Here is an 11,128-nt window from a genome sequence, read left to right on the forward strand (position 1 = left end):
GGGCTATTCTTATTTTATCAATTTAAAATTTCTAAACAATTTGAATGCTGGTGCGACTGTATTTCCATCATTCCCTCTGCTTGTTTTGCTTAAGGAAAAAATATGCCCATTGGAAATATACATGGAACAGAATCTATACATAAATATATATAAAATGAAAATATATACATATATGCATATCAGCAGGCAGAACTGTAAAATGACTCAGTAAGACCTATAGTACTGGAGATGCTTCAAATACCAGTGATTAGAAATTTATCAGAGGTTTTTTTTTTAATTTAGAGAACAGCATAATTAATTTCAGATAAGTCTTTATCTGAAGGCTGGTCAATTAGTCTGGTCAATTAGTCCATGAAAACTTTCTTCTGGTTTTTCATTCATCAGTTATGCTGTCCCATTTGGCATTTTATAACAAATTAGAAGAATAAATCCAATTTGTTATGATCCAAGCATTGTGTTTACAGTGTCTAATTTAAACCCCAGATTGAAAGACCCACACATTTGCCTTCTATTTGAATGGATGTTGAGAAAAAATGAGAGAGGAAAAAGAAATATGACTTTGTTTCATAAAAACTAAATATCATCGAAAAAGTTAGTTTATTATCTATGGTTAAATATTTGACCCTCATAAAGAAATTGCATGATATGCTTTTGAATCACTTTCTATCATTAATTGCATTAAACCTTCAAGCTTTCACTCTCATAATTCTTTTCAATTCCCACTCATTCCTTCAATGAATTATTCCCTTTAACTAGTTCAGTTTAATTATGGGAATTTGGGAAATGTTCACTTTCCCAAACTGAATTGTGTACTCTTCATTATAAATTTTGTATTTCCATAGAATAAATAAAATTATTATTGCCCTGGTAGCCTAAATATGTTACAAGAGTAGATATTAAATGTGTTGCAGAATTTTTAGGATTAGACATCAAAGACAGGAATTGACACCAAGTTTTAAGAATTTTATGGTAAAGTTTTGTGATGCTATACTCTGGTCCCAATTCATGGCTGAGAAACTTAGAGCAAAATAACCTGATATGCAGATCAACAAATAAGTAACCAAGCCTGACATAAATGCCTTGTTTCTTATGAACATGTCTCACCTCACCTATAAGATGGTCAGCTTTTCTGGGACAGAGCCAAAGTAACTCGCCCCACATCTAGCATATGCCTAGTAAATATTAGGGAATAAATATTTGAGTTGTTTTTTTAAAACCAATGAATCTTTGCCACATATGTTTATTTAGCCCAGAATGTAGTGTTCTGCCATTAAAGATGTACCCCTACTAAGTTATGTGCACATCTTATGACTTCTACCCAAGTCTCACTAATCAACTACATTCAGGGGTGCCTCATTGGCTCAGTTGGTAGGGCATATGACTCTTGATCTTGGGGTCGTGGGTTTGAGCCCCATGGTGGGGATAGAGCCTACTTTAAAAAATCAAAAAATAAAATCTTTAAAAACAAACCAATTAATTTAATTTTCTATTAAGCCCCTGAGTTTGTTTCTTCAATATACCTATCATGGGGGACTGAGAATGCTTTTGCTGCCCTTTTCTTAGATTTTATGTTACTCTTCACAATACAGTACAAAACAGAACATTTTTTTTTTAGAAAACTTTTGTGCCTGACTTACTCTTTTTGCTTTGACATGAAATTTCACGTTTTGTGCTAGTAGAAAGAAATAAAAATTATTTTAAATGTGCGAATGAAATGAAGACCAACAAAAACTGTTCTCTGCATTGGATAATAGAGTTTTAATGTATTTCTGCTGTCGGTTTGGTGTATTTGTGTGATAATTTTATGTGACAGTGTAATTAAATTGTAAAACAATTCCCATTTCCTATGTATTTTATCTATTTATCATCATTTATTTCTTTACCTTCTTTTTCTGCAATAAATATTATTGTAAGGAGAGTTAAATAAGTTAAACCAATGCAATTACTTTTACAGATTGAAATTAACTTCATATATCAATTTGTACACATTTATACAAAGTACCTACAACTTGCCCGATATAAATAAATGTGTTTATTGCAGTATATTTATGATGTCACTGTGGTTTCCATGTTTGCCTTCCTTTTGAATGATGATCTATATGTTTAAACTTGACACTTTAACAGTATTTTCAAACAATTTCATTCATTATCAAATAACCATTTATTACACTACGGCAATTTCGTACAATTTACTGAACCCTTTAGACACTCCTAAACAATGATTTATCAACCAATATACAGATTTTAATGCTTATCACAGCAAATATAGACAGTAACATTAAGTAGTGACTTGACAAGAGGTAACTAAATTATCTTTTTAAAAAAATCTTGATGAGTCATGTTTAGTAATAGACTGTATGCTTTTATAGCTATACTAGAAATTAAGAGAATTATATTAGACTGTTCTATTCTTCATGCAGTAAGATGGCTAATTATAAAACCTGCATAGATGTCAATCATACAACCTCATACGTTGATTTTTAAAGGCAAGAAAGAAGGAAGGATATTTTAGAAGTTTGGTTGCTGACCTGGTTGGTAGCTTCCTATATCTGTGCTTCCCCATAGATGGGTTAACATTGCTGCTCAGAAAAAGCGCCTCTGGGTGACAAATCTGGAATGATCCGGATGGATCTTGTTGCGTGAAACCAGGGGTTACTTAAAATAATCCCATCTGCCTGCTGCACTCAAAACATATCCAGATCAGTCTCGTGAGGTCTGACCAGACCATCCTCCCTGGAGCAATCCCACAGAAGTTATGTTGTAAAATGTATTGAGGGGAAAATTCAATTTCTCCACCCAAAGGAACCAGGTAGGGGGCAGAATGTTATCTTTGTAGGATCACATAGTGGATTCAATGAAGGCTACCGTCCTCAAAGAAGCCAAGAGACAGTTTAGGTTTAAAAACAATTAACAAGGACAGAAAGGGAGGAGAGAGAAACAAGACAAGCTTCCTTTCAAGTAGGATCATTTACATGAAACATTAAACCTGATAAAGGTTTCTGACAGTGTGTGGGAGGGTCTGTATTTCTTTAGTTATCCACATCCAGAATGAATTAATTTGACACTAATTGCAGAAGGATTAAATTTATTCAATCTCTATAGACTCCTCCTTGGCTATTAAAATTAAATGAAGATAAAAATGAATTATTCTTTCCTAGATCAAAAATTAAACACCAAATCAATTTACGAGGACGTGGGGGACAATGGGCAGTGAAGACCACAACCTGTGACTTTTTGTTCTGAAATAAATTGAAATGAGAAGATTATTTTTTGATAGATGTATTAATTTAACAAAAAGATCCCTTATTTCCAAGGCCCCTGGGACACCTTTGGAAAGCATACTCAAGCTATAAGAACCTAAAAACATATCCGTTTCTACTAATACTTTTAAAAAATATATAGCTGTATCAAGAAATTGGCTTGCTAGAGAAGGTCTTTTTTAACAGTCAAAACCCAAAAAGAATTATTACAATGAAAAAGAGGAACAAGCTTCAAGTTGTCTCCAGATAACTTCAAGACCGCGGATGTCTGTCCCTCCACATCAGGTATGAACTGAAGCAGAAACTATTAGGAGGAGACAGTCTCATAAACTAAGCTGAAGGAACTCCTCATTTTCAGAATGCTCCTTAAACAAAAATGATCACCTCAGGGCAATGCCTGAGACTCCCCGAGACTCATCTCTTTCTTCATCTGCCCTTGTCTCTCCCAGTCTTAGAAAAAACACAGAGCCTACAAGGTGTGGCAGGGAATCCTCAATGGTCGGGTTGGAATTGTAAAGGAAATTTGCTGACTCTGAACTCCTGAGTTCAGGGTGCTATCTATTGTATTTTGCAAACCTGCAAATTATAAATACCCATTTCCCTGGTAAACATTCCGATCCTTTAAAGTATCTTTTCTATCACCTGGCATGGATTTGATGTATGCATTTGGATTGGAGGTTTTTATGTCATTTTTTTTTTTAAGGCAAGACAATAATATGAAAGATGTGTCATTTTCCTGTGTTTGTACTTAAACATCCAGGTGACATTTGAGTGAATTTCTAAAATGTAAGGAGAGGATAAACCCAGCTTTTGGCAAAATGCTCCAACCATGGTCAAATGAGTCTTTGGTGTACCATATGAATTAGTGACAAGGAAATTGAAGATCTGAGGAAGATAGGGAACTTGCCCAAGGTCACAGAGACTGTAGCCGGCTAAAGACTAGATGGCCGCTCCTAATCCTAGCCTAGTCTCTGGCCTTCCCTTGTAGTGTAAAGTTTATGTGTTAAACGCTCTCTGAAAAATAATTGCTTTAAAAAAAAAAATTAAAAAAAAAACACAATTGCATTTTAACGTGAATCAGTGTTGTAAGCTAATTAAGGAAAGACTAATAATGTAATTTCAGGCATTAGTCATCTTACTAATTCAGATTCGCTCCATACTTTCTCCTATTCCAAACTACACACAAAGCATACCAGGTACAAATTTTAAAATAGTGTTTGTCAGATAGAATAGCATCTTACATTTATATATATATGGAAAGTCCCTCATATTAATGGGTGACCTGCTGAAGAGTGAGTACTCCAAAAGAAAAAAAAAAAAAAAAACTAGAATTTTAGAGATTAAGGACCTTATAAAGATGATAATTCATGGCAAACTTCTGTCATTTCATGTCTCCCCATTCCATAAATACCTGAAAGTGGAAAGTGTCCTTCTTTTTCTCAGTAACTATAATTTGGTGCTTTAGCAATTATATAGGGGAAAAAAGTGTTTGTCTTTAAGCATCATAAGGGAGCCATGTAAATGAAAAATAATGTTACAGTATTAATATTTTCTCCTCAGTGGTACAGCCATTCATTAAAAAGAACTGGGGGGGGGGCACCTGGATGGCTCAGTGGGTTGAGCCTCTGCCTTTAGCTCAGGTCATGATCTCAGGGTCCTGGAATCAAGCCCCGCATCAGGCTCTCTGCTCAGCGGGGAGCCTACTTCCCCCCCTCCCCCTCTTTGCCTGCCTCTCTGCCTGCTTGTGATCTCTGTCTGTCAAATAAATAAAATCTTAAAAAAAAAAAAAAAAAGAATTGGGTTAGTACATTTTAACTGCATTTTTACCCGTGCCATTTTAAAATATCAATAATGATCTAGATTCTCTCAGTTGAGGTAGTTACTTTTAGGAAGTAAAATATTTTTGGAAATACATTTGTAGAACATTTAGCCTATTGCCATAGCGAATTAGATGACATCACCTTTTAATTTTTATATTTGTATTAAATTAAAGTGCATACACAGAGCATTGTTAGCATTTGTTAAATAAAAATGCCTCATACAGAACCATGCTAGCACTTGGCTTTGTTAATTAGAATACAGTTCCCCAGTGACCCAACGATTGTTTGTGTATTTTGAAATACACCTGTTTTGTTTTTGTTTTTGTTTTAAAAGATTTTATTTATTTATTTGACAGATAGAGATCACAAGCAGGCAGAGAGGCAGGCAGAGAGAGAGAGAGGGGGAAGCAGGCTCCCCGCTGAGCAGAGAGCCCGATGCTGGGCTCCATCCCAGGACCCTGAGATCATGACCTGAGCCGAAGGCAGAGGATTTAACCCACTGAGCCACCCAGACGCCCTGGGTTTTTTTTTTTTTTTTTTTTTTTTTAAGATTTATTTATTTATTTGTCAGAGAGAGAGAGAGGGAGGGAGAGCATGAACAGGAGGAGCGGCAGACTGAGGGAGAAGCAAGTTCCCCACTGAGCAGGGAGCCTGAGGTGGGACTCAATCCCAGGACCCTGGGATCATGACCTGAGCTGAAGGCAGATACTTAACCGACTGAGCCTCCCAGTGTCCCTGAAATACACCTATTTCCTTGAAACAAAAGATTGTATTTTGACTTTAACTTTAGGGTTTTTTTTTTTTTTTAATTTTATTTATTTGTCAGAGAGAGAGTGAGTGAGAGCGAGCACAGGCAGACAGAGTGGAAGGAAGAATCAGAGGGAGAAGCAGGCTCCCTGCGGAGCAAGGAGCCCGATGTGGGACTCGATCCCAGGACGCTGGAATCATGACCTGAGCCGAAGGCAGCTGCTTAACCAACTAAGCCACCCAGGCGTCCCTGTATTTTGACTTTAAAAATGCAGAAGAAATGGTAACTGCTTTGGTGAATGACAGTTTTATTATCTAATTTTGTATTAATCTGGTTGACTACAGAATAGTTCACCTTGGTTAGTAAATTCTCACTTTTATTTACCCAGCTCAGGAAGAATTTCAGAAGCATTATCTCTGGTAAAAATCATCATCATCATCATCATCATCAGTAGTCAAACTGCTTTTTTCTAATTGGAGGCTATCACTTATTTATATGTTTCTAAATATAGCTGTCATACTGAGAGAAAGAAGAGTGAAATCTACTTTCCCCTTCAAAATTATCTCTATTTTAGTAATAAACCAAGCATGGGATACTATGTCTCAAGTACTTTTGCAAGAGCATTAATTAAGAAGGGGAGCAGTTTTGTTTTTTGTTTTTTGGTTTTTTTTGTAATGACCCCTATTCAGTGTAGATGGGTCTCTGCCATCTTCTTTCGAAATGTCAGCCATGATCTCCAATTTATTGTTGCATTGATATGGCCAAATTTTGGCTTTTTATATGACAAAGTATATACCCTCAGATACCTTTAAACTCATATTTGTTATTCCTTTTACGACATTGCAGAAACAGCTTCACAGAAGACTTGAATATGGACTCTAAGATTTGTTCACATTATTAGTTTTAATGAGTAATCTAAGATAGGTCTAGACTCTTCTAACTTATGTTGAATAAAATGCACATCCTCTCTCATCTTCAACAAACATGGCTCACTCCAGATCTGAGCTCTTGCTCTCACATGACTTCTACCCATAACCTATTTCCCTGAATGAGGCGAATACTTAAAGTCCCATGGACAAAAATTCTCTGGCAAATTAGCCTAGTTTTCCTCTTGAATGGCCATAATCTAATTCTGCATGTGGAAATATTTCTTAAAAATGTGTGCTGCTGTTTCCCTCTATGTGCTCTGTGAAATGTGGAAGCATCTTGCAACAGTGATGTGTAATATATGTCTGCAATCCAATTTGATTTTCTGAAATGAAGCACAAATTCTCTCTGGAATAATTTCTTTTACTGGTTCATTGTCGAAAAGAAACTTGTCACCAAGCCAAAGATAAAACTGCTGCTGGGTTTAGTTTCAAATTTTAAAAAGTGAATAAGTGAAAAATATATATACATGCATTTCAGACTCGAGTTATGAATAATTAAATGAATATATAATTGTATCCAGTTTTACCCTCAAGCTCAACCAGCAAAGACATCTTCAGTCCATGTAAAAAGGATACTTCACATTTTTTTCAAAAATTATGAGCAAGCTGCCAAACAACACTGAATTTATATGCTCATAAGCAAGAATAACAATCTGTCTATAAAATTATACAGTGGGGAGTGCAGCATTATTCAAAAGTTTTGTTTAATGTACATTCTGCCTTCTAAAATTTGAATTTACACAAGCATTTTCTTAGTGTTGTCTGAAATGTCTTCTTCATCATCTCTCACCCTACCTCTCTGATCCAACGTTGTAGTGGGGGTGAGAAGCAGATAGACTCAGCACTCTCTAAATCTGTTTTGGCTGAGTGCTTTTGTTTTGATGTATGAAGTATGGCAAAGTAATGTGAATGATTTTAACACACATACCAAAGTATGTGTGAGTGTTGCCTCCTTCAAAGTGGTTCTCTCAGAACTTGTCCTAATAATGCCATTATTATGAGGGACATCTTTCAATCTCTTCTTTTGAAGCAATTATAAACAAATAAGTGATTGCTTTTCCATGTTGTTCATTATATTGGCTCTGAATAAATTCTTAGTGTTAAAAAAATATGTCCCCCTTTCGTGTGGTCAGTTTATTTTTGATAATGGCCATTCACACCCATTTATCCTCCCACTGCTGGGGCTCCAGTCATTGGAGAAGGGGCAGTTCCTAGAAGCCTCTGTGCATTTGCATACGCCATTCCTTCTGGCTGGAAGATCTTCCTTGCATTACTAAGCCAGAGATAACCTTCAGAAAGTCTTCCTTGACAGGCCCCACTTCCCCCGGGTCCCCTGCCGGCTGTTTAGCTGAACTTTGGAAATTCAAATGTCGCCTCAGTCCACCAAAGGGTTTTGCCATGTTTCTTTGCCCTTCTCCTGACCTAGTCCGAGAGTCCCTTGCAAACAGACACTCTGTCTTTATTATCTGTACCCTTGGGGCCCAATAATGGGACTCATAATATGTTCATTGCAAGTTTGTTCACTGATGGTTTGTGAAGGAATACAAATGTTTGTCAAAATGTTTGTGAATGGATACTTGAATAACATCGGCCGCCTGAGATGACCTCTTTGAAAGCAAACTTTCATTTGATTGAGTCCTCCTCAAGTTTAGGAATTACTGGATTATTCCATGAATGATGTTAGGCAAACTCATTTGTCATTTTGGCAAAATCAGATTCCCTACCCCATATCATAAGCAGACAGACAAAATTCCGATTGAATTTAATGTTACTGGTTTTTGAAAAAATGAAACTATAGGGGCACCTGGGTGGCTCGGTCTTTAAGCGTCTGCCTTTGGCTCAAGTCATGATCCCCGGGGGTCCTGGGCTCTCTGTTCAGCGGGAGGCCTGCTTCTGCCTCTCCCTCCCTATCCTGCTTGTGTTCCCTCTCTCACAATGTCTCTCTCTACCAAATAAATAAATAAAATCTTAAATTTAAAAAAACTTAAAATCTAAGCAACTATAACTACTTGTCTAATTTTACGTTGAGGAGGGACTATTTAAACATAACGCTAAAGCCCAAAACCACAAGGAAGAGGTTGATGGTGGTTCTGAGCAAATGTATCACTTTATAGATGTTATGTTCTAAAAGCACATTTTTTCTTCTGAATTCTTTTCCAACTTTTAAGATTCTGAATGTATGTCTATTCAAGGAGTCACACAGAAGAAAACAAGTGATTGTAAAAATACACCGAAGAGTGTCCAAAAAATCTGTAAACACAGGGAAAACTTTTTTTATTAACCTTTTTTAAAAAAATTTTTTAAAGATTTTATTAATTTATTAATTTATTTGAGAGAGACCATGAAAGGGCAGAGGCCAGAGGGAGAAGCAGACTCCCCACCAAGCAGGGAGCCTGGTGTGGGACTTGATCCTGGGACTCCAGGATCATGACCTGAGCCGAAGGCAGTTGCTTAACCAACTGAGCCACCCAGGTGCCCCTTAAAAATATTTTTTTAAAGATTTTATTTATTTATATGAGAGCAAGACAGTGAAAGAGAGCATGAGGGGGAGAAGGTCAGAGGGAGAAGCAGACTCCCTGTGGAGCTGGGAGTCCGAAGTGGGATTCAAGAAGTGGGATTCAATCCTGAAACTCTGAAATCATGACCCGAGCCAAAGGCAGTTGCCTAAACAACTGAGTCACCCAGGTGCCCTAATTTTTTTTTATTTTACTTTTTTCAGGCTAACAAATGCAACCATTGCTTACAGGTATTTCACCTAAAAGCTGAAAGAAAATATATGGAGCATCTTATTTGAAAATATAACTACTTTCAAACTGTTGTTTGAAAAATCAGTCTTAGGTTTCTGACTTTTTGGTTTGTAAGTATGGTTTTTAACTATTAAAAAATGGAGCAACCTAAATGTTCAATAAGGAATTGTTAATACATAAATTATCCATAATAAAAATGATGGTGTTGAGGAGTTCAAGATATATTTTTACTGACCTGAAAAGGAGTTCAGGATATATATATATTTTTTATTTTTTATTTTATTATATTTTAAGTAGGCTCCACACACAGCATGGAGCCCAAGTACTTGAATTCATGACCCTGAGATTAGACCCGAGTTGAAATCAAGAGTGATAGGTTTAACTGAGCCACCCAGGCACCCCGACAATATATTTTTAAATGAAAAAAAAAAAAAAGAAAAAAGAAAAAAAAAGATTATAAACTTTTAGGTACATTATTTTCATTTTTATAAAAACATATACGTTATTTATATTGTTACATGTATACAAAAATCTGAAAGGATATACATAAACATATTAGTAGTTACTATCTTTTTTGCCTCATCTATAGTTTCAAATGTTTCAACAATAAATACGCGTAATTCACGAGATGGGGATAAAAAGACAAATCTAGAATGGATTATTCATAACCAAAGCAAACACTGACCAAACTTACGAAACAAAATTTCTGAGATGAAAAAGAAACTAAAGATGGCAAGAAAACAAAAACAAAAACAAAAACAACTATGTATGATTTCAAATGATTTGCTGCCACCTTGTGAGGAATGCTCCTCATTGCAGGACAGAAACAAGCAAAATATGGAAATATGAAAATTCTGTAAGTGAAGATGAAATCGCTTACATATGCATGATCCAAGAAGTTGCTTAGCTAAAGCTCTGTTTATCAGTTTTGTTTTCTAAGCCAGCTATTTAACAAAACTGCTAGAACAGGTGGAAAATAATATCAAACATACATGATTACAATGTGTCAAGCACAGTTCTAGTAGATAGCGCTTTATCTCACAAAAATCCTAGGAAATAGATATCATCTTTACCTGTTTTTAGAGAGGAGACAGACAGTTTAGCCCCCTGCCAACTTTAGTCAATGTTGCCAAAACGGTGTAAACCCGGGAGCTGCGTTTCCGGTCAATGATTTAAATTTTTGAGCTTTCAGTTCCCCCTCAAGCACCCGCCCCCCCCCCCCCATTCTCAAATGCATTGCGCAGAGTTGACTGCTGCCTTTGTCGGTATTAGTGGATAAGAATTCCTAAGAATTCCGAGAGGGATTATTATGTTCTCCAAACTAATCTTAGTTCCTTAAAGCTGGGGAGCAGCATTGTTACTCCAAGTACGATGCACAGAGCTGGGTCCTTCAGTTACCAGTCCAAGGCCAGGCAGGAACAGAAGTTGAGAGTAAGCATTTGGAAAACTCTTTGGTAACTTTACAGGTAATATATAGCTGTTGACTCTAATGATAAAATGTTTCTAACATTTTTATCTTATCTTACCAGAGCATGGACCACAACTAACTGGTAATTCAAAAAATTAATCTGATCGGCTCCCTACATATAGTCTGGGCAGCACTGTTGTATTCACCCTCGAGAAT

This window comes from Mustela nivalis (assembly GCF_964662115.1).
Source record: "Mustela nivalis genome assembly, chromosome: 6".
Taxonomy (NCBI): Eukaryota; Metazoa; Chordata; class Mammalia; order Carnivora; family Mustelidae; genus Mustela; species Mustela nivalis.